Source organism: Oncorhynchus nerka, unplaced genomic scaffold (genome assembly GCF_034236695.1).
Source record: "Oncorhynchus nerka isolate Pitt River unplaced genomic scaffold, Oner_Uvic_2.0 unplaced_scaffold_2173, whole genome shotgun sequence".
NCBI classification, from domain to species: Eukaryota; Metazoa; Chordata; class Actinopteri; order Salmoniformes; family Salmonidae; genus Oncorhynchus; species Oncorhynchus nerka.
The window spans coordinates 1-24542 of NW_027039123.1; the positions used below are offsets into that span (position 1 = coordinate 1).

Genomic DNA, 24542 nt, shown 5'->3' on the forward strand with positions numbered 1-24542 from the left:
AGTAGAAGAGTACTGTTACACAGGCAAATATCACAAGAAGAAAAAATATTCGCTTTAAATTGCAAACAAGTCACACCTATTGTTCTCTCATATTATTCTGACACTTGTTTAATGTTCATCAACATTTCAGTGTCACATCATTTAGTCGGAGAGCTCATTTTCTGTGCAGTCCCTGTAGTCCGTAGTTATATGGCACCAGAAATTAATCTGTAAGAAAGACACTGTATTTATTAACAGATTTTAACACATTCAAATGTAATAATAACATCAACAAGTTCTTTGCCTGTGAGGGACACCATGTGGCGGTGTGTGTTGGTTTAACACAGTTAACACTCATGATACAGCAATAACATTCTGCCTGAACCCATAGTGAGATTTCCATTTATCTGATAGAACTGGGACAGTTTAGCGAAGCTGTAAAACATTGTCTAGGTTGAAGGTGTGGCATGTTTAATAGTGTATGCCTCCAGAATCATTACAAGGCCTGGGTCGTGTTCATCAGGGCACGTAACTTTTATAAAAAGCTACACAAAGGACAACGAAAATAAACATTTCTTATAGGAAAAGTCGGAGTTGGTGTTTACCCAATGCCTCTCTTTTGTCTTGTTCCCTCTGGCCTCAAGATAAAAACTGAACACTGATCTTGCTTTTGATAGGCAAGATCTCAAAGAGATGCTCTACGTACTCTAGGTGAGTGTGTGGAGATGGGTCATTTTGAAATGTTTGTGCTTTCTGCTAACACAAGCATTCAAGAACCTTCAAGTGATGCTCTAGCTTAAAAATTAAACAATTGAACAATAACAAGTATAGTTTTGTGTTTAAAACCAAAGAGCCTTGATTGGGTTGGCATGTCATAATTTTACATTTTAATGCCATTGAGTTGGTTCCAGGCATCCTTTGTGTCAAAAATATCTCCATGTCAATTTGTGTAAAATCTTTGTATCCATTCCTAGAACTTATATGAAAGAATTTCTATGTTGAAAATGACATTCTTTTCATGAGGGTATGAGGGTATGAGTTCAGGTCTGTGCTCTATCTGCATAGATTGCTTTCAATGTAAGGCTTTGCGTTACCCAGAAAATGCATCAAAATAGGTCAAACTGAATATATAACGAGTCGTTTTAGATTGCTACACTGTTCTCTACAGTCTGAGTTCAAATAGGTGTAGGGCTTCATTACAGACAGAAATACTCCTCAGTTTCAGCAGCTGTTCAGGTGTCTGGTCTCAGATGTTCAGGTGTCTGGTCCCGCATGTGAAGAAGCAAGATGTGGAGGTCCTTCGCTGGCAAGGTTATACATGGTCTGCGTTTGTGAGGCCAGATGGACGTACTGCCAAATTCTCTAAAACAACATTGGAGGCAGCTTATGGTAAAAAAATAACATTAAATTCTCTGGCAACAGCTCTGGTGGTCATTCCTGCAGTCAGTGTACCGATTGCACACTCCTCAAAACTTGAGACATCTGTGGCATTGTGTTGTGTGACAAAACTGCACATTTTAGAGTGGTCATTTGTCCCCAGCACAAGGTGCACCTGTGTAATAATCATGGGGTTTAATAGGCTTCTTAATATACCAAACCTGTCAGGTGGATTGATTATCTTGGTAAAGAAGAAATTAGCACTAAGAGGATAAAACAAATTTGTGAGAAAGATTTTGTTCAAATGGAACATTTCTGGGATCTTTATTTCATTTTATGAAACATAGGATCATCACTTTACATTTTGCATTAACATTTTTGTTCAGTGTATTTGCCTCCATCTTTTCGAGGTCTGATCTCCTGTCATTGATCGAGACAGGTGGGTGTCATTCAAAGCGACTCTTGATTTCTGAGTCAGGCTCATGACATGCAGCACTTTAGGGTGGACCGTCTGTGGGGTGGACACCCATCTGTCTTAACCATGGAAGTGTAGAAGACACTAGTGCCTTCAAGTTGAGAATTAGGTATCGCCTAGTAAAGGCTTGTTGAAAAATGGTCCCTATTCAATATCCAAAGCCATGACCCTGTTCATGGGAGGATAATCATTCACATTACAAGTTATTTCAATAGCTGAATCATAGTGTAACATGAAGAATAATGACTGACTACTGAAAGTCTGGTGGAGATGTACACGTTTCACCATCTTCACCTTTTATATCCTTGTGTGCTACACAGTATAAGGCACCGGTGTGTAAAGGTTAACCAGTTTAACAAAACGGCTTGGGCAACATGGACAATGAACACTGAAAGAGACAAGGATGAAAATTAACAAGCTGTTGATCAGCCAGCAAATAGAGTTACAAAGCAGAGTTAGAGATTCTAATTGTATCTTGGCTGTATGGACAGGAGTTTCCTTTTGGCTCTCACACAATTGAGTGGGTTCAAGCTACACGGCTAATAAATCAGGAACGTCACATGCAGTTCTTTCTCAGCAGCAAGGCACTATGGGAAGTGATGTCTGTAGGTGTTGTCCATTTGGTAGTTTACTCTCAACACTCCCCTTTTAGAGGGAGGCAGGTAGCTGAAATAAGTTCACCTTAAGGTCACCTGTCTCTATGGGAACCATACACCACACCTACTGCTGGTTAGCTGGAAAATGGAAGGCCACATACTGAGTCAGGAAGCAAATACAGTAGATTCCTGTTTTGCATGCAAGGTTCGGTTTTTGCCAATAACAGGAAGGGACCTGAGGTACAAACATTCAGTTATACAAGGGTGAAGAACCCAACTAAATACTTAGATAAAAAGGAATCAGCTAGTGGCATTCACAACAACACAGAAGTAGAAACATTTAACTTCTCATCTTGGCTGCATGTGGCTATTAAAAAGAAAAAGTGGACTGAACCGCAATAGAGTAAAGTGCCTGGGTCATAATGATTAGGGCACACCATAAGATACATGTTTTAAAACAGGTTTCCATTTGGTGCCTAATAAATACGACCGACTCATTTTACAGGGCCACACTGTTCTCCACATTGTTGGGATTCAGGTAGGTATATGACAGGGGCAAAGAGACATTCCTGCCTTGGATTTCAAAGTTGTATTTCTTCAGCACATTTTGAGTTTTGTGAATCAGTTCCAGAGGGTCTTCTCACTGAAGTGATCCTGATAGCCATTTCCAAGAGCGACCTAAGGAGGCAAGAGAGTTGATGGAATTTGAAATTCATGAACCACTGATATTAATTATGACTACTGAGGAAATTATTTGAGAGTGTCATGAAATGCTTTAACGTCATATATACATTTTTAAAAGCAGTTTCTCGTCTACTCACATAGTCAGTGGACTGCCTGCTCAGAAGGTACACCGCTGCCATGCCATTAACGGTGGTGTTGATGTCAGGAAGGTCTTCAGCATGGTGCTCTCAGTACACTGCCCCTTAGTGGTGGGAGGTGGTAGTTGCAGACTGATGGGAAGTTGGGCATCCAGCCCCCAAAATCAAACTGGAATGACAATGGCGAAACAGATCAAACCACGGCTTTTCCAATATAATTCAACAGAAACAAACTAAAATCACACAATTGGTTTCATCACCTGTCCATTGTTGACTGCAGCATGTTGGACAGACACTGTGAAGATCACCATGGTGAGAAACTTGATCAGCTCTGTCACTGAACTGAAAGACTGAGGGATTCCTGCACAGAGGAGACAGTATGCCACAATGATCAGACACCGAATGAACAAATTATCCAGAATATAGTTTGGGAATGAGAAACATAAGGAATGGACACGTTTATTATCAGAAATAATTTAAGTGTAGTCTGTCAAATTGCACCCTTTTCCCTATATAGTGTACTACTTTTGACCAGAGAGCTGTTGCCATTTGTGATGCAGATTGTGTCTTTAAATGAGAAAAGTGTAACCTGTGCTGGTTTCTGCCAGGAACCCATGGAAGAAGATCTCCTTGATCCAGTTCTGCAGTTCACAGTCCTTCTGGACGTCTGAGTCACAGGTGTAGTAGTGACCAATCATTTTCTGAACAAACCTATTCAAAATATCAGGCATTAGCCAAAACACAATGACAACATAGCAAAAGAGCAAAGATGCATTTTAGAAAACCAGGTACTAAGATAAGTGTTTTTCAGTTTTGTTTTGGTGAAGACATTCTTGAGTCTACTAGCAATTGTAAATATTTGGGTCTTTTTTTATTGATGAACATATGACCTTTCTATACGGAACATCAGCCCTGGCCGACTCAGCAAGTAGAGCTCTTGGAGTTATAGGAACAACATAAACTCATAGATATTGGCTATGCTACGTATTCCAAACTGTATCAGATATGCATGTGTCCTGTTCTGGACTTTTCAGCAGGAGTGTGAGGTGCTAAGAGGTATTTTTAAAACAAACATGTCCATAACAGAGCAGAACGTCACTTTTTAGGTGTCCACAAGTTTGCACCTATACTTGCAATAACTGGGGACATGGGCTGGAAACCCTGTGAGGTGAGATGGAAGGCCTGTATGACAATAACTGGGGACATGGGCTGGAAACCCTGTGAGGTGAGATGGAAGGCCTGTATGACAATAACTGGGGACATGGGCTGGAAACCCTGTGAGGTGAGATGGAAGGCCTGTATGACAATAACTGGGGACATGGGCTGGAAACCCTGTGAGGTGAGATGGAAGGCGTGTATGGTGAGACTTTGGAATAGACTGTTGGATATGCCAACCGCCAGAATAGCTAGTAACGTTTTTCAGTGGGATCTATCCATAGGGGGAGCCTGGGCAACTGAAATGGACAACCTTTTCAACAGTCTGACTGAACATCTATACGAAAACCAAATTAAGGGAGACAGATGATTAAAAAACAACTGCTGATGCAATATGGAAAAAATGGGTGGAGAAGATGAATTATAAACCCAAATTGAGAACCTTGTTTGATTAAAGGTGCATTTGTGTGTGAGTGAAATTATGTATGCCCTACCTAAAAGCAAGAGATCACTATGTGTACTGGTAAGATCAGGGATATTGACTCTGCGTATTTAAACAAGTTGGTATTGTGGTGAAATGGAAGAGGAAACACTATGTAACTATTGTGACCTCGAAGAACTAGAGAATAAAACTTCTTATCCTCTATTACCCTTTCTACCATGATATACGCTTGTTCTTATTCCAGAAAGCACACCATATATATACCCTGGTATTATGTGGCTGAGTGATGAGGAGAAATTGTCCATTGTGTATTTCCATTTGCGGAATATTACAAAAAAAGTTTGGACTAGAAGGGCTACCTATAATTAAATTGTAAAAATATTAGGCTTCTATGTGGTTAATGGCGTGTGCAAATAGATTGTGTATACTGTAGGCTTGTCTCCCATATCTTCTTTGTGCCACACTAGGTTCAAGTGGCTTCTGTTCTTTCTTCTTCCTGTATTTATTTATGTATATTATTTTACTGCTCTAGGGATGTCATTTACTATCTATTGATTTGTACCTTTATTCTATTTTTACTCTTTATGCAATGAGCAACGCAGAGAAACCCGGAAGAAGAATTATAATTCAATAACCATAGTGAATTATTGTATTGTTCATGCATCAATTAATCCCATTAAGGAAGGGTTGCCACATTACATTACCTGTGGACGATGTCCCACAGCCTGAGTCCATCTTCCCTGTAGAAGAAGTTGGGGATTGACTCCAGACCACGTGCTGTGATGTCCTCCGGCATACAGAGGGAGCTGTAGGTCAATGAGGCCATCGCATTCTTCAGGAACTCCATCATCCCTTTACCTCCTATACTGGCATTCTTCAAGATGGGTTAAAGGGATAGTTAACCTTGTTTTGAAGGTCTAGTTTAGGGCAGACAGAGCAAAAACTGTAGTGTGTCTGGGGACTCGCGATGAGCATTTATAAAATCGCAGATAAAGTAAACTCAGAGGCAAACATTACATCATGGCCCACTTTCCTGGAATTTCGATTTTTACGGGCTTCCGGGCACTCTACAGCATCCTGATAATTGTTTTATATGTTCGAAAAAGTACTAATCTAGTGTCGGCCATTAAGATACTAATGACTACCGTAAAACTTCCATTTCACAAGTTTAAGGACCAGACATGAAAATGGGTTTAGAATATTTGAGGAAATTATTGAGGATTAAGGAGGGAAATGAGAATGGACCAGAGGAAGCTAAAGGCTGCAGATGAAGTATCTGGAGAGATTGACCATAGGTTTGGCTTAGAGTCTCAGATAGACATCAGTCAGGCCATGGTGGATAGGAATTGCCTTCACCACAGAAGCCTAATAAGAGAACTCCAAGTGAGTCGGACCCTGGAGGGGAAGTGAGCTGTTCTGGACTGCAGGTGCTGAATGGTTGGCGATATAGCTGAGGTAGTACAAGATGCCCATGAGTGAGCCAACAGACCCAATGAGCAACGGTGGTAATTCCCTTCAAGGAAGGAAATATGGAGGAACCAAGCTCAGCTGGGGAGCCATTCCTCTTTTGGCTGGTTGGGTACGATATGGTGCGTGAGGTAGATGGTGTCCATGAAATGAGGCATAGACTGGAGGACTGTGCCAGATTTAATGCAGGTTCTGAGAGATGAGAAAGTTGTGGGCTGTCCTGATGTTGATGTCAGAAGAGACGTAGGAATGATAGGCTTGAGAGAACCAGAGGCCAAGGAGTTGTACGGTGTTGTCTTAGATGCCATGGAAAAGGCTCCAATGCGGAAGGATTGTCCGGAGAATGGGTCAGCAGGATAGCCGGAAAGGGATAGTATTAGTCTCAGATGGGAATGGAACCAGAATCTGTGATGAATAGTGTATCGGATGGAGAGGCATTTTGAGATTGAGCTGCAGGAAGCAGAAGGGTGGTTCGATGGTAGACGGCAACCAGAACAGGTAGACTGTGGTTCCAAACTGATTGGTTTTTCTGTGTTTGATGTGTTTGATGGTGAAGTCTTTGTTGAGGATGGTTACATCTGACACGCCGGGATGACAAGGGTTGTAGATAACAGATGATATAAACTCTGAACATTGCAGGAATCCCAAAAGAAACCTTGATTCTAGTGTGGAAGAAACTGATGGAGATGTAACCAGACCACAGTGTTTGGATGCAGGCAGAAAGGATGTCTAAGGTGATGGGCTGGTGGACTTGTGCGTTGAGGCCCTTGAGAAGGTAGACTTGCGGGTGACAGGAACACGAAGACCCAGTAAGCAACTTGAGAAAGTGGCCGGATTCCGACCAGGTATGTCCAGATGGAGGATGTCTGCATGGAGAGGGGTGACAATGGCAGGTAATAGATGGTATGGAAACATCTCCAGGCTGTCCAGTAAGAGGACAGTGTCCTTGGTGCAATGGCAGATAGGATGGAGTGGCTGGGAGATTAGGAGAAGGTTCACGGGAAAGTCATCATGGTTTAAAGAGGGATTAGGGTTGGTAGGGGTTCTCCATACGGGGAAAAGCACCTGCATCTCTGAAATTGGAGGCGGGACAGAGAATCAGCGAAGGAGTTACATTGACCGGGTACATGTGCAGCTCTGAGAAGGAACTAATGGGTGACGGATGACTAGGTTAGATGTCTTAAGAAACTCATGATAGGGAGGTAGTCAGAACGGCCCTTGTTAATGAGGTGTACTTCTCTCTGGAGGAACGAATGGTCGAAGGGCCATACCGAAGGTTGTCAGAATGGATGAGTATGGCCCTTCGACCATTCGTTCCTCCATAGAGAAGCAGCTATGACAATTAGGTACAACTCGAGAGGGGCAGAGGGGGCTGCAGGAAAGAAAGCAATCATCGAACGATCGATGATACGCTTCTTGCCTGAATACTTTTGGGTGGCAATTCCGAGGGGACTGATGCGGTAGGTGGAGAATAGCGGGGAAGAAAAGGGGCCAATCATAAACCCCTGCTTCACCTCCTTGACCAAGAGGGAGGAAACTGGCTTGTCAAGTGCAGAACAGAGGTTGGAGCAGAAGTGAGGAGACCAGAAAATATTTCAGGCCATCAAGAAAATAAATATTGGATAAAGGATGGGTCAGGGGGAAAGTCCAAGGCCGCAGCCATGGCGGTGAAGTTGATGGGCTGGTGAGGTTGGCTAACAGTCATTTATCAGTAGAAGGAATGGGATTGAGGGCAGGATTTTAGAGTCCCACTACAGAATGTGTACGAGCTTGCATGACGAAGTGCTGCAGCCGTAGTTATTGAAATTGTTGCAGATTATGCAACCGGAGAAGAGCACAGGTTCGACCACATTGGTCCTTCCTCCCACAAGACACGGCAAACGCATAATATCATCTAGCAGGAGGAAGAAGGTAGGGCGGAACAGCGAGCAGAGGCAGGGCAGATGACACTTCAGGGGCGACTGAGCAGAAAGAGAGCATGGTGGCAGGGTGGGATGGGCAACCACAGAGGTGGTAGGCGAAGGATACTTTGACAGCAAATATGCAACAGTAGAGCGCCACGTCGAGGGCGCCCCAGTATGTCATGAGGCTACACTGAAGGAGCCTGGAAGCAAAGGCTTCCGAGAACCGGCAATGGAAGTCGTAAAGGTTGCACCACCGTTTCGGTGGTGATTGGTAGTCATCCAAGTCTTGAGAAGGATGGGATGAGCAGATGGAGTCTCTGTAATGGGAGAAAGCCAAGCAAAACTCCGGGACAGAGAACCTGGAGTGGTGAGGGTCAGTGGAGCTCAGGGGCACCTGGAAGAGGTTGCGGTTGATAATGTGGGGTAAGGCCTGTGCGGGAGAGGAAGTGAGGAGAGAGGCACGATTAACACCTACACCTTGTAGTATCTTCTGGCAGAGTGGGGAAGAGACTGCAGGTTGATTGAAGATCAAGAAGTTGGGTGGAGAATGAGCCGGGGTGGCCATAGAGAGAAACTGGTGGGCCAGAGAACACACAGAGAGAGATGGAAGGCAGGGGGGATGTTGAACTCCGGCGTGCAGGGTGGTGGGGAGAAAGACCTAGAGGCCAGATATGGCATTGCAGTTATTTTAAGGCCTGAAATAGTGATAGGGCACTGAAACAATGGACGGCAGCCATCTGGTTAAAGATGGTGTGTCCTTGATAATGGACAGTCTAGAAATTGGTCTGAAAACACATCGGAATCCGAGGCAGTGAGCTCAAACTCCATAGTAAACGAAATAAGGACGCAAACTTAATTAATTAGAACTACGATAAAACGAGGCTTATCACGTTCAGTGCCTTGCATACGACGCAAAACAGAGAGGATGAATGACTGTTAGGTCAGATTTAAGTAAGGTGTTAGTGGTGATTAAGGAGAGTGAGAACAGGTGTTGAGGTTGAATAACAGTTAGTAGCAGATGGAGCTTGTTTGAAGAGTTTTGTTCAAGGCAGCTAGTGTTGCCAACAGTAGTTGAGGCTGATTGGCAATGGTTAGCTGCTGGTGCTTGTTGAATTGGCAGGGAGCTGCGTTCAAAGCAGCTAGTTAAGTGTTAAAGTCTGGTCCTTTCTCACAAATTTTTGTTATTCATTAACACCAATCTCTTATAAAGGGCCGGGCATCATTTCATATTTTAACAAATAACACACAAGTGTAATTAGGCTTTGCATGACATATTTTGCCAGTCTGGTCTGGTGGAATCTAACAGCATCTTTATCTCATGCTGAATGATTGATTCCTGCCAAGCCAAAATGCAACTCTGTCTATAGCTAGGTTTCCATCCACTTGTCGAAAGATTTTCAAGCGAATGTTCAAATATTCACCTAAAAAATATGTGCATTTTAACTAATAGGAGTGTTTCTGTGAAACTGGCTTGATTTCAATCAAAGCTGGGCTTGATGACCTAGTACACATAAACAGTACATGTTTTCATGTACTGAGTAAAAAAAGAAGTTCAATGTGTTTCCATCACATTTTCAACTCTATGGTTTTGTCACAAAAACTGTTGAGATAAGTAGCAAACCTCGTCTTGGCGCATGCTCTCTAGTCTAGATAACAGTTTGCTGATAAAGTGGGGAGGGTAGGATACATGATGAGATATGGATAAGAGCAAGATCATTTTTACTTGAAAATAAGTATTGGCAGCCGTGCACCGATCATCATGTCATCAGCATACAAATAATACCCTCGATATTTATTGAAAATTCGCATCAAACTCATCACCGTGCACTTAACCAAAATGCGCAATTCATCATAATTGATTGAATCTGTAGTCTAATAAACTCTTCATGCTTTTCCACGCTGTGGTGGGAACACAACATATTGCATGTTTACTTCAACATGATAGTCATTATATCAATATTTGAGTATAAAAACCTTTCCACAGCAATTGTGGCATAATCTATTTCACTGACAAAATGATCCACCCTTGTCTAGCGTATTTTGTTTTGTCAATATTAGGATGCTTTCCTGAAAAAATGTGCTATTTCCTTTAGGCCTGTCAGGAGTTTTTATATGCGTCATCTAATTCAGTGTTTTCTAACGGTGATCAGTGTTTTAAACATCAAACAGGGTTATCGATTACAGAACATGTGAAGGACTGATTCCAGGGCTGCTCCGTGGTTGAAGCCAAAAAATGACAGGCTATTAATTACATGTTTATGGCTGAGAGGTTCACATAAATGTGTCCCAACAATGTAAACCTGACAGAGTTCAGCCCGATGATAGAATCACTCTACTGAGGTATGTGTTGCTAGGCGTACATCTCATAAAGATAACCAGCTCATTACGATTTGGCTTGACTGATTCGTCAAATGTGAGAGGTACCCCAATGTTAAGATTGTATAATCGTATAGTCTTCAGAAGGCCTTATTTGAGATTTACCGAGTGTTGTTTCATCCAAACAGTTTTTAAACCTCTACAGGCACGGTGTCCCCACCGCGGGGCGGTTGAGCTGCTGTTCTGTACCTTGTCACATCACCCTGGATTACTGAGCTCTGCCCGCCATTAACCTGTAGTTTCGCCTGCCCCTGTTCTAGTAATAAACATTTGTTACTTCGACACTGTCTGCATCTGGGTCTTCCCTAAAACATGATAAGCGCTTGATGGTTTTTGACTGGTACTGTATATTTTCGGAGCCTTCTTAAATATCCTAGATAAAGCACAGACAGTTAAACATCTTATTCATTATGATTTATCAATGCGTTTCTATGGGCTTCAGTAAAGGCCAAATTCAATATTTTATGAAATAATTTGTACATATTTTGTGGGATACCTAAAGTGGTCCTAAAATTCTACCAATTAAGCCTACTTTGTATTTAACATTTAATTAAGAAGGTTCATGGGAAAGTATTTCTGTTAACCCACAATACGGTTATCACAACTGGCTATACACGGACAGAGTGATAGACAAACGCACGCATCACACAAACAGACTGGAGCAATATTGCTGGAAATGAATTGGCAGATATTGTTTTAGGTTTCGCTTTTTAAGCCAATAGTGGCAAACCAGGGGTGAGATAATGTTGCATTGATTAGATGGTGTCTAATACTTGTGAGATTTGTTAATGAATTGTTTGGCGAGCTAACCATGTGGTCTGCGAGCTATTGGTATCTCGCGATCGACCTGTAGGAGACACCTGTGCTAACTGATACAATCAGTTTCCGCTAGCATTGTGACATTCCATAAGTATTAGCGTATTATAGAACCTAACACAATAAGAATGGAATAGGCAGTACCTCTGTGAACAGCCCATTCTCTGATATGAGGGCCTGTCTAGCTAGAGTGTTGATCTGCAGAGTGTAGCGGAAGTGAGAGATCAGGAGCTATGGAGAAAGATGGAACGATCATACATGAAATTCACACCTAAAAATGCTATGTATTGTAGTATCCTACAACCTACTGCAATTTTCAATTATAAAAAAAATACATCCATTTTATATATAATTTTTACAAATTCTTTAAGTTTCTCTTGAATTATCATGTTATACACATTCAGTTGATTATATAATAGCAGATATTGTTCAATAACAGTTGAAAACATGCACAGCAGTAGGTATGTACCTTGTAGATGGGATGCACCATTGGTAGGTTACGCAGTGTCGACATGGCAAACACCTCAGCCAGCAGGTGAGTCCTCAGCAGGTGAAAGTTCAACTCGTGTTCAGCGAAGTCAGCGCTCCTCACAAAGATCTTGGCCAGGAGCCAGTCATACTCAGAGTCAGTTGGAAGGAAGATGGGGTTGTCTTCTCCAGGATCCTGCTTCAGCTGTGAAAGGAAATGCAAAACACAATCATAGCTTGTTTCATTAATTGAGTATGTGTATATTATTACTATAATTAATTTAAAGATAGAGTACCAGTCAAAAGTTTGGACACACCTACTCATTCAAGGCTTTTTCTTTATTTGACTATTTTCTACATTGTAGAATAGTAGTGAAGCCATCGAAACTATAAAATAAAACATATGGAATTATGTTATAAAGGGGATTTCAATTTTTGTGCTTTTCATAAAACTCATTTCTTTGTTCTATTCATGTGCTATTCTATAAACCAATTTCTGTGTTCATGCAATGGTTGACTGTACAAATCCTCACTCTCAGCAGCTGCAATTTGCCCAGACAGTGTTTTGAGAACAAACTAAAGATATCTGTTTCAAGGTCTCAGCTTAGAGAGAAAGAAGCCTCGTGAGGTATTGGTCTGTCACATGAAGTAAACTAAATGGTAATGATGAATTAATTATGCTAAATCATGCAAATATAACTTGTCTGTATATTGCAGTATATACGTAAGACAACTGCTGGGTCTGCACAGGCAGAGCTCCTGATTGACATGTGTACAATGGTGCATTGAGATGGTTCGAACCTCTCCAGCGCGCTGACAAACAATGATTTATTTCATATTCATTTTGAGTGTCCCTGTGAAAGAATTTCCACAACAATGTAGTAACCAAAAAAAGTGTTAAACAAATCAAATTTCAGATTCTTCAAAGTAGCCACTGTCTCTTCAGACAAAATAAATCTGTCCTTTGTCTGAAGAGTAAATTTTCGATTTTTGTTTCCAACCTCCGTGTCTTTGTGAGACGCAGAGTAGGTGAACGAACGTTCTGCTCATGTGTGGTTCTCACTGTGAAGCATGGAGGAGGTGTAATTGTGTGGGGGTGCTTTGCTGGTGACACTGTCAGTCATTTATTTAGAATTCAAGGCACACTTAACCAGCATGGCTACCACAACATTCTGCAGTGATACGCCATCCCATCTGGTTTGCGCTTAATGGGACTATGACCCAAAACATGGCCCAAAACACACCTCCAGGCTGTGTAAGGGCTATATGACCAAGACGGCGAGTGATGAAGTGCTGCATCAGATGATCTGGCCTCCACAATCACCCGACCTCAATCAATTGAGATGGTTTGGGGTGAGTTGGACCTCAGAGTGTAGGAAAAGCAGCAAACAAGCGCTCAGCATATGTGGGAACTCCTTCAAGGCGGTTGGAAAAGCATTCCTCATGAAGCTGGTTGAGAGGATGCCAAGAGTGTGCAAAACTGTCGTCAAGGCAAAGGGTGACTACTTTGAAGAATCTAAAATATATAGTATTTTGATTTGTTGAACACTTTTTTGGTTACTACATGATTCCATGTGTAATTTCTTAGTTTTGATGTCTTCTCTATCATTCTACAATGTAGAAAATAGTACAAATATAGAAAATACCCTTGAATGTGTAGGTGTCCAAACTTTTGACAGGTACTGGACATAAGTTTAATTGTTTAAAGAAAACGTTGTTTTGAGTGTTGTCTGTATGGTACATAAGGTCATATGATATAACATGAGTCAAATTCTTAACTCTTTAGTTTTAGGCTAACAGTATATGCTGTTACGTAATTTCTGGGCAATATTTCTCTCCATTTAGGGGACCCCTTTTGGTTCAAGAGCATCCCCAGTGGCAAATGTTCTGTTAAGTTTCTTCAATGTAGATTTCGGAACTCTACATTTTGCTTCATGTGAGATGTACCTGGATTGCGATGGGCATGAGCTTATTGTCTGTCATGTAGAGCAAGCAGAGAGGAGCAGCCAAGAAATGCTGTTTCCCGTTGATCACGTTTGCAGTCACTCCATGCAGGCGCTTGTAGTCAACCAGAAAGATGTTGCCTTTCTGTTTAGGTTAGGACATGAATGAGTTAGGAAGACGTCAACACCATACCAAAGAATACACACGACTTACTCAGGAGGAAACCAATAGAGCAATAACAGAACGATGAGTGACAACAGACAGACTATTTTGACAGACCTGAATTTCTGCTTCAAGGCTTTTTCCGAAAAGGAAGCCTTCACCATGTCTTCTGTGACGGGGAAGTTCTCTGGAAGCTTGGAGCAGCGATGGATCATCATGGGGTTGAGGCCGTTCAGAAGCTGGTACCCAAAAAACTCATCCTCCTTCCAGTTCTTTTCCACATAGTCTAATAGATAACAAAAGTATCAAATAATGAGATGCTAATGGTTCCAGTAAACCATTTGAATCCATGACTTATTCAAGACAGACACCACTGACCAGACCTTACCATAAACATCAGTCTTGTGGCTATTGAAGACATGACTGAGTTCATCTAGGCTCTTCCATTGTTCCTTGTTTGTGGACAGTCCTGCTAGATTCAACTCCACCAATCTGCCGGGACAGAGAAGGAAATTAACTTCAACATGCAAAAGATTTTGTTGGATGGTGAAGTTGGTTAGAGATTGGTTTTAACACCACCAGAGTGTCCCCCAGGTGTCTGTGTTGGGTCCCTTACTCTTCATCCTCCCCCTTGGGTGGTTTATTCATGCACAGGCCACATATATTGAATATGTGTCAATCGCGATTTGATAAATGTCTGCTCTTTGGGTTAAATGTGTTCCTATAATCCTGTGTGGCCAGTTGGTAGACTATGGCTACAATGATAGTGGGTTTGATTCCTGCTGGGGCCACCAATATGAAAAATATATGCACCCACTTTAAGTTGCTTTGGCTAAAAGTGTCTGCTATATGGCATATATTAATGTATTATATTTATATAAGAAATAAACATACCATACATATCAAATCAAACTTTATTTGTCACATGCGCCGAATACAAGTGTAGACCTTACTGTGATATTCTTACAAACCCTTAACCAACAGTGCATTTCAAGAAGAGTTAAGTAAATATTTACCAAATAAACTAAAGTAAAAAATAAGTAACACAATAACATAACAATAACGAGGCTATATACAGGGGTTACCGGTACCGAGTCAATGTGCGAGGGTACAGGTTAGTTAAGGCAATTTGTACATGTAGGTAGAGGTGAAGTGACTATGCATAGATAATAAACAGCGAGTAGCAGCAGTGTACAAAACAAATTGGTGGAGGGGGGGGGGGGGTCAATGTAAATAGTCCGGTGGCCATTTGATTCATTGTTCAGCAGTCTTATGGGTTGGGGATAGAAGCTGTTAACGAGCCTTTTGGTCCTAGACCTGGCGCTCTGATACCGCTTGCCGTGCGTTAGCAGAGAAAACAGTCTGTGACTTGGGTGACTGGAGTCTCTGCCAACTTTATGGGCTTTCCTCTGACATCGCCTATTATATAGGTCCTGGATGGCAGGAAGCTTGGCCGCAGTGATGTACTGGGCCGTACGCACTACTCTCTGGTATGCCTTACGGTCAGAGGCCGAACAGTTAACATACCAGGCGGTGATTCAAATGGTCAGGATGCTCTCGATTGTGCAGCTGTAGAACCTTTTGAGGATCTGGGGACCCATGCCAAACCTTTTCAGTCTCCTGAGGGGAAAAAGGTTTTGTCGTGATATCTTCACAACTGTCTTGGTGTGTTTGGACCATGATAGTTTGTTGGGGATGTGGACACCAAGGAACTTGAAACTCTAGACCCGCTCCCCCACTACAGCCCAGTCGATTTTAATGGGGGCCTGTTCTGCTCGCCTTTTCCTGTTGTCCACGATCAGCTCTTTTGTCTTCACATTGAGGGAGAGGTTGTTGTCCTGGCACCACACTGCCAGTTCTCTGACCTCCACCCTATAGGCTGTCTCATCATTGTCGGTGATCAGGCCTACAGCTGTCGTCAGCAATCTTAATGATGGTGTTGGAGTCATGTTTGCCACGCAGTCGTGGGTGAACAGGTAGTACAGGAGGGGACTAAGTACACACCCCTGAGAGGCCCTAGTGTCGAGTTTCAGCGTGGAAGACGTGTTGTTACCTACTCTTACCGCCTGGGGGCGGCCCGTCAGGAAGTCCAGGATCCCTTTGCAGAGGGAGGTGTTTAGTCCCAGAGTCCTTAGCTTAGTGATGAGCTTCGTAGGCACTATGGTGTTGAACGCTGAGCTGTAGTCATTGAACAGCCTTCTCACGTAGGTGTTCCTTTTGTCCAGGTGGGAAAGGGCAATGTGGATTGAGATTGCGTCATCTGTGGTTCTGTTGGGGCGGGAGGCGAATTGGAGTGGGTCTAGGGTATCCGGGAGAATGCTGTTGATGTGAGCCATGACCAGCCATTCAAAGCACTTTATGGCTACCGACATGAGTGCTACGAGGCGGTAATCATTTAGGCAGGTTACCTTCGCTTCCTTGCTCACAGGGACTATGGTGGTCTGCATGAAACATGTAGGTATTACAGACTCGGTCAGGGCATCTGTAATAACATACACTGAACAAAAATATAAACGCAACATGTAACAATTTCAAAGATTTTACTGAGTTACAGTTCACATACGGAAATCAGTCAATTGAAATGCATAAATTAGGCCCTAATCAATGGATTTTACATGACTGGGAATACAGATATGCATCTGTGGTCACAGATACCTTATAAAAAAGGTAAGGGCATGTATCAGAAAACCAGTCAGTGTCGGGTGTGACCACCATTTGCCTCAGGCAGCACGACACATCTCCATCGTTGATCACACTATTGATCATTGCCTGTGGAATGTTGTCCCACTCCTCTTCAATGGTTGTGCAAAGTTATTGGATATTTGATGGGAACTGGAACACGTTGTCGTACATGTCGATCCAGAGGATCCAAAATATGTTCAATGTGACATGTCTGGTGAGTATGCAGGCCATGGAAGAACTGGGACATTTTCAGCTTCCTGGAATTGTGTACAAATCCTAGCGAAATGGGGCTATTCATTATCATGCTGAAAAGTTAGGTGATGGTGGCGGATAAATGGCACGACAATGGGCCTCAGGCTCTCGTCACTGCATTCAAATTGGCATCGATAAAATGCAATTGTGTTCGTTGTTCGTAGCTTATGCCTGCTCATACCATAACCCCACCACCACCATGGTGGGCACACTGTTTACAACGCTGACATCAGCCAACCACTCGCCCACACAATGCCATACACACAGTCTGCCACCTGCACGGTACAGTTGAAACCGGGATTAATTTGCAAAGCAAAGAGCACACTTCTCCAGCGTGCCAGAGGCCATCGAAGGTGAGCATTTGCCCACTGAAGACGGTTATGACATCAAACTGCTGTCAGGTTGAGACCCTGGTGAGGATGTCGAGCACACAGATGAGCTTTCCTGAGACGGTTTCTGACAGTTTGTGTAGAAATTCTTCGGTTGTGCAAACCCATAGTTTCATATTTTGTCCGTGTGGCTGTTCTCCGATGATACCGCAGGTGAAGAATCCGGATGTGTAGTTCCTCAGCTGGCGTGGTTACACGTGGTCTGTGGTTGTGAAGCCGGTTGGACATACTGCCAAATTCTCTAAAACAACTTTGGAGGCGGTTTATGGTAGAGAAATTAACATTAAATTCTCTGGCAACAGCTCTGGTGGACATTCTTGCAGCCTGCATGCCAATTGCATGCTCCCTCAAAACTTCAGTCATCTGTGGCATTGTGTTTTGTGACAAACTGCACATTTTAGAGTGGCCTTTTATTGTCCTCAGCACAAGGTGCACCTGTGTAATGATCATGCTGTTTAATCAGCTTCTTGATATGCCACAACTACCAGGTGGATGGATTATCTTGGCAAAAGAGAAATACTCACTAACAAGGATGTAAACAAATTTCTCCACAAAATCTGAGAGAAATAAGCTTTTTTGAGAATATGGAACATTTCTGGAATCTTTTATTTCAGCTCATGAAACACGGGACCAACACTTTACATGTTGTTTATATTTTTGTTCAGTGTATATAACCTATATAACATTTCTGCTAAATGTCTGAATGGCTTGTTAGATATACCATTTTAGATATGATTTGCGTAGCTAAAAATATATATAATTTAGGCAACCCTAGCCTGAGGTGTCATTCTTGGCATCGTTGCCATATTCCATGCTTCACACTCCTGGCTGCCAAATTCCCCTCTTCTCAGGTTCTTGCAATTACCTAAACAGGTCTAGGAGAATCACATCTCATTTAAAAGGAAATGTTTTCACAGGTATGTTGGGGAAATGCCAACATAGATTTTGACAGATCGAATACATTTCCTGGTGTTGCCTCATGGTTCTCAACCTAGGGTCCATGTAACCCTGGGGGTTCTTGGCCTGTACTTGGGAAGATTCATAAGAAAATCAGCCTAAAGCTGAAATTCACACAAAAGGGGTACTTCAGGTGTACTCCACAAAGAGCTATATGTGATTGGAGTACAGTAAGCAAAAGAAGGTAGAGAATCAGTGCTCTAACTTACGCTTCGGCTGCTGTGAACTTGAACTCCAAGTCCTTGGTGAAAGAGAAGCGGACCTCATCAGGGAGTCCAGAAGCCCTGTTAACTGTCATTATTTGGGGTAGACCCTTGGCATATATACTCCAGCTGAAGGGAACAGACATGGTAAATCAAGACGGGATACACAGCCTGTCATTCACTATTACACAACACACTATCATACCAGACGTGGGTTGATTATTTTTTAAGTGCAAACCCCACCCACCTGCTACTCCAGGCAGGCTAAACTAAATGCTCAAAGTATTTCAAAGATTTACAATGGTATTTGAACCCAGGCCTAAACCATGCAAAAAGGGGGGCTTAAATAAAAATGTCACGCTTATCCAGAGCAATTAGGGTTAAGTGCCTTTCTCAAGGGCATATCAACAGATTGTTCAACTAGTCAGCTCAGGGATCCAAACCAGCAACCTTTTGGTTACTGGCTTAGCGCTCTTAACAGCTTGGCCACCGTCTGCTTTTATTACAATCGTACACCATTTTATCTGTGTCTATGAGTTATGTTTTTACTTGGATTTGTTTAAAGTTGTTATTGTATCTTTACAAATTATGAATGTTTCCATAAAGCTTACCGGTACACCTTATGGCGACTCTGCAGCTCCTTCTTTCTCTCCTTTATGGCCTCTGGGCAGGTCTCATTGAATATCAGCTTACCTTATATACAAAAGACCAGAAATGTTGATCATTTTCATGTGTTTATGGATTGGTCAACATCTTAAGAAATCCACTGTATACACTACTGTTCAAAAGTTTGTGGTCACTTAGAAATGTCCTTGTTTTCCATGAAAATATACATGAAATTAGTTGCAAAATGAATAGCAAATATAGTCAAGACATTGACAAGACTATAAATAATGATTTTTTTTATTGAAATAATAATTGTCCTTCAAACTTTGCTTTCATCAAATAATCCTCCATTTGCAGCAAGTACAGTCTTGCAGACCTTTGGCATTCTAGTTGTCAGTTTGTTGAATTAATCTGAAGAGATTTCACCCCATGCTTCCTGAAGCACCTCCCACAAGTTGGATTGGCTTGATGGGCACTTCTTACATACCATATGGCCAAGCTGCTCCCACAACAGCTCAATATGGTGAGATCCGGTGACTGTGCTGGCCACTCCATTATAGACAGAATACCAGCTGGCTGCTTCTTCCCTAAATAGTTATTGCGTAGTTTGGAGCTGTTCTTTGGGTCATTATCCTGTTGTAGGAGGAAATTGTCTCCAATTAAGCGCCGTCCACAGGGTAAGGTATGGCGTTTCAAAATGGAGCGATAGCCTTCCTTCTTAAAGATCCCACTTTACCAGCACCAAAGTACCCCCAGACAATCACATTGCCTTCATGATGCTTGACAGATGGCGTCAAGCACTCCTCCAGCATTTTCTCTGCATCTCACGAATGTTCTTCTTTGTGATCTGAACACCTCAAACTTAGATTTGTCTGTCCATAACACTTTTTCCAATCTTCCTCTGTCCAGTTTCTTTGTTCTTTTGCCCATCTTAATCTTTTCTTTTTATTGGCCAGTCTGAGATATGGCTTTTTCTTTGCAACTCTGCCTAGACGTTGACGTCACTGTTGATGTTGAGACTGGTGTTTTGCTGGTACTATTTAATGAAGCTGCCAGTTGAGGACTTGTGAGGCATCTGTTTCTCAAACTACACACTAATGTATTTGTCCTCTTGCTCAGTTATGCACCAGAGCCTCCCATTCGTTCTATTCTGGTTAGAGCCAGTTTGCGCTGTTCTGTGAGGGGTGTAGTTCACAGCGTTGTATGAGATCTTCAGTTTCTTGAAAATATCTACACTGTATTTCTGATCAATTTGATATTATTTTAATGGACAATTGTTGTTCTTTTCTTTCAAAAACAAGGATATTTCTAAGTGACCCCAAGCGTTTGAACAGTAGTGTATATCAACCATTATTCCATAAATATAGCCCCTTTCACACACATTTCAAAATAAACTATGACTACCCCGACTATTTGCAATGAACCCCTCTTTATTCTTATTAATACATTCACATACGCTGCTGCTATTCTCTGGTCATTATCTATGCACTTTACACCTAACCTTCATGGACATAGTACTTAAATGACCTTGACAACCTGTACCCCTGCACATTGACTCGGTTACCGGTACCCCTTGTACAGTGGTTTGCGAAAGTATTCACCCCCTTGGCATTTTTCCTATTTTGTTGCCTTACAACCTGGAATTTAAATAGATTTTTTTGGGGGGGGTGTATCATTCGATTTCCACAACATACCTACCACTTTGAAGATGCAAAATGTTGCAGCAATTACAGCTGCAAGTCTCCTGGGGTATGTCTCTATAAGCTTGGTACATCTAGCCACTGGGACTTTTGCCCATTCTTCAAGGCAAAACTGCTCCAGTGCCTTCAAGTTGGATGGGTTCCGCCGTGCTTCTACACCTGCATTGCTTGCTGTTTGGGGTTTTAGGCTGGGTTTCTGTACAGCACTTTGAGATATCAGCTGATGTACGAAGGGCTATATAAATACATTTGATTTGATTTGATTTGTGTACAGCAATGTTTAAGTCATACCACAGATTCTCAATTGGATTGAGATCTGGGCTTTGACTAGGCCATTCCAAGACATTTACATGTTTCCTCTTAAACCACTCGGGTGTTGCTTTAGCAGTATGCTTAGAGTCATTGTCCTGTTGGAAGGTGAAACCCTGTCCCAGTCTCAAATCTCTGGAAGACTGAAACCGGTTTCCCTCAAGAATTTCCCTGTATTTAGTGCCATCCATCATTCCTTCAATTCTGACCAGCTTCCCAGTCCCTGGCGATGAAAAACATCCCCACAGCATAATGCTGCCCCCACCATGCTTCACTGTGTTCTCAGGATGGTGTTCTCAGGGTGATGAGAGGTGTTGGGTTTGCGCCAGACATAGCGATTTCCTTGATGACCAAAAAGCTCAATTTTAATAACTTCTTTGGAATAGGGGGCAATATTTTCACGTCTGGATGAAAAGCGTGTCCAAAGTAAACGGCCTGCTACTCAGACCCAGAAGCTAAGATATGCATATTATTAGTATATTTGGATAGAAAACACTCTGAAGTTTCTAAAACTGTTTGAACCATGTCTGTGAGTATAACAGAACTTATTTGGCAGGCAAAACCCAGAGGACAAAGGGTTCAGATTTTTTTTTTGAGGTCACTCTTTTCAATGGGGTTTCATTGGGAATCCAGATTTCTAATCAACTTTCCTGCAGTTCCTATCGCTTCCACTGGATATCAACAGTCTTTAGAAATTGGTTGAGGTTTTTCCTTTGAGAAATGAAGAAGTAACACTGTTCAGAACGAGGCTCGAGTCTAGTGTACACTTTGTTAGAGGCGAGTGACCTGAAAAGCACGCTCCACTTTGCTATCCTCAGATAATAGCATTGTTTGCTTTCGCAGGAAAGCCTTTTTGAAATCTGACATGTTGGCTGGATTCACAACAAGTGTAGCTTTAATTTGGTATCTTGCATGTGTGATTTCATGAAAGTTTGATTTTTATAGTAATTTATTTGTGTCCCACATATCCCAGAGAGGTTAATCTGACCATATTACATTTTTCCATATGTTTGGAGAGTCTCCCACATGCCTTTTGGCGAACACTAAACGTGTTTGCTTATTTCTTTCTTTAAGCAATGGCTTTTTTTCTGGCCACTCTTCCGTAAAGCCCAGCTCTGTGGAGTGTATGGCTTAAAGTGGTCCTCGGGAGAGATACTGCAATCTCTGCTGTGGAGCTTTGCAGCTCCTTCAGGGTTATCTTTGGTCTCTTTGATTAATGCACTCCTTGCTTGGTCTGTGAGTTTTGGTGGGCGGCCCTCTCTTGGCAGGTTTGTTGTTTTGCCATATTCTTTCCATTTTTTAATAATGGAATTAAATAGTGCCCCGTGGGATGTTCAACGTTTCTGATATTTTTTTATATCCGATCCCTCATCTGTACTTCTCCACAACTTTGTCCCTGACCTGTTGTTTGGAGAGCTCCTTGGTCTTCATGGTGCCGCTTGCTTGGTGGTGCCCCTTGCTTAGTGGTGTTGCAGACTCTGGGGCCTTTCAGAACAGGTGTATATATACTGAGATCATGTGACAGATCATATGACACTTAAATAAAGTCCACCTGTGTGCAATCTAACTAATTATGTGACTTCTGAAGGTAATTGGTTGCACCAGATCTTATTTAGGAGCTTCATCACAAAGGGGGTGAATATATATGCACGCACCACTTTTCCATTTTTTACTTTTTAGAATCTTTGAAACATGTTCTTTTTTTTCATTTAATTTATGTATGTCCATTATATGAAATCCGAATAAAAATCTATTTAAATTACAGGTTGTAATGCAACAATATAGGAAAAACGCCAAGGGGGATGAATACTTCTGCAAGGCACTGTATATAGCCTTGTTATTGTTATTATATTGTGTTATAGTTTATTTAGCAAATATTAACCTTTTTTTAAACTCTGCTTTGTTGGTTAAGGGCTTGTAAGTAAGCATTTCACGTTAAGGTCTAAACCTGTTGTAATCGGCACGTGACAAATAAAATTAGATTTAAACTACAAATGACATTCAGCTAGCTGACCTGTAGCTATGTGTCTTGGGCACAGCAGTTCTATCCAAAACTAAACCTACACAATGATCTATACTGTATACCAACATACTGACCAGTGGCCTCTCTGAACACCAGACGCTCATAGCCTGAGATCCAGCGGTAACAGGGGAAGCTGTCCGTGTCTCCCTCTGGTGTGGTCACCACTACTTTAGAGCAGAACCAGTCATCGTTGATGTAGGCGAACAGGGCATACGGCTCTGTGTCCAGCACTACAAACTCCAGAGGGCCCAGGGAGGAGGGACAGGACACATTGTGCTCAATCATCTACAGAGAGATAGATGACATGTTAAAATGATCTCAGCAAACAAACAACGTTCTCTAAACGTCGACTAAGTTGAGACTGCTGGTTTAGATATTTTCGAATCCCAGAATGGAGATTGTATTTGGCATTCGCAACACCCAGATGGATTGTGGTATAATACAACTTTTTTGTGAACTTACCGATCCTTGGCTGGCGGTTTTAGGGATGTACACGCGGTCACTTTCTCCCTTTGTGCCGACCAGTTTGACGTAAACACTGTTCAATGTGCCGGCAAGCAGCATTTTTCCAGTAAACACTTTCACTGTGTACTTCACCATGATGATTCTGTAAGACAAATAATTCTACACACAGCAAGACAACATGTTAGACATATAGCATTACAACTTAACTAGAACCAACTCAATGGAACCACATAAGACGATCAACTACAACCAAATGTTTGCCACAGTAAATATTCGTAGTCTTTTTCAAGATGAAGATGTACCATACAACTTTTTCCACATTTTGTTGTGTTACAGCCTGAATTTAAAAGGGATTAAATTTCAATTGTGTCACTGGCCCATAATGTCAGTTGCATTATGTTTTAGAAATTATTAGAAATGAATTCAAATGTAAAATCTGAAATGTCTTGACTCAATATTATATTCAACACCTTTTTAGGGCAAGCCTAAACAAGTTCAAGAGTACAAATGTGCTTAACAAGTCACATTATAAGTGACATGGACTCACTGTGGGTGTGTAATAATAGTATTTAAACATGATTTTTGAGTGACGACCTCATCTATGTACCCCACGCATACAGATAATTGTAAGGTTACTCAGTCGAGCAGTGAATTTCAAACCCAGATATAACCAAAGAACAGGGAGGTATTCAATGCCTCGCAAAGAGGTGCACCTATTGGTAGATGGGTAAAAAAAAGTTGACATTGAATATCCCTTTGAGCATGGTGATGTTATTAATTACACTGTGTCAATACACCCAGTCACCACACTGAAAAAAACAGGACAAGGTGGGCTGTCAGATTTATGAAAACATGCGATTTACTCAAACATGTTTTGTTTCTCTCAATGTGATTTCATTGCTTGCAATCAATGCAACACGAAGATTGGTGCTTTCATGCAGTTTAACAGTTTTCCCATGACTGCCTCCAGGTGA

At 41.9% G+C, this 24542-nt stretch overlaps 1 pseudogene; it reads right to left on the reverse strand.

Moving 5' to 3' along the window:
• Positions 1–2633: 2633 nt before the first annotated feature.
• LOC115119534 (hydroperoxide isomerase ALOXE3-like) lies at positions 2634–23720 on the reverse strand (annotated as a pseudogene).
• Positions 23721–24542: the final 822 nt, after the last annotated feature.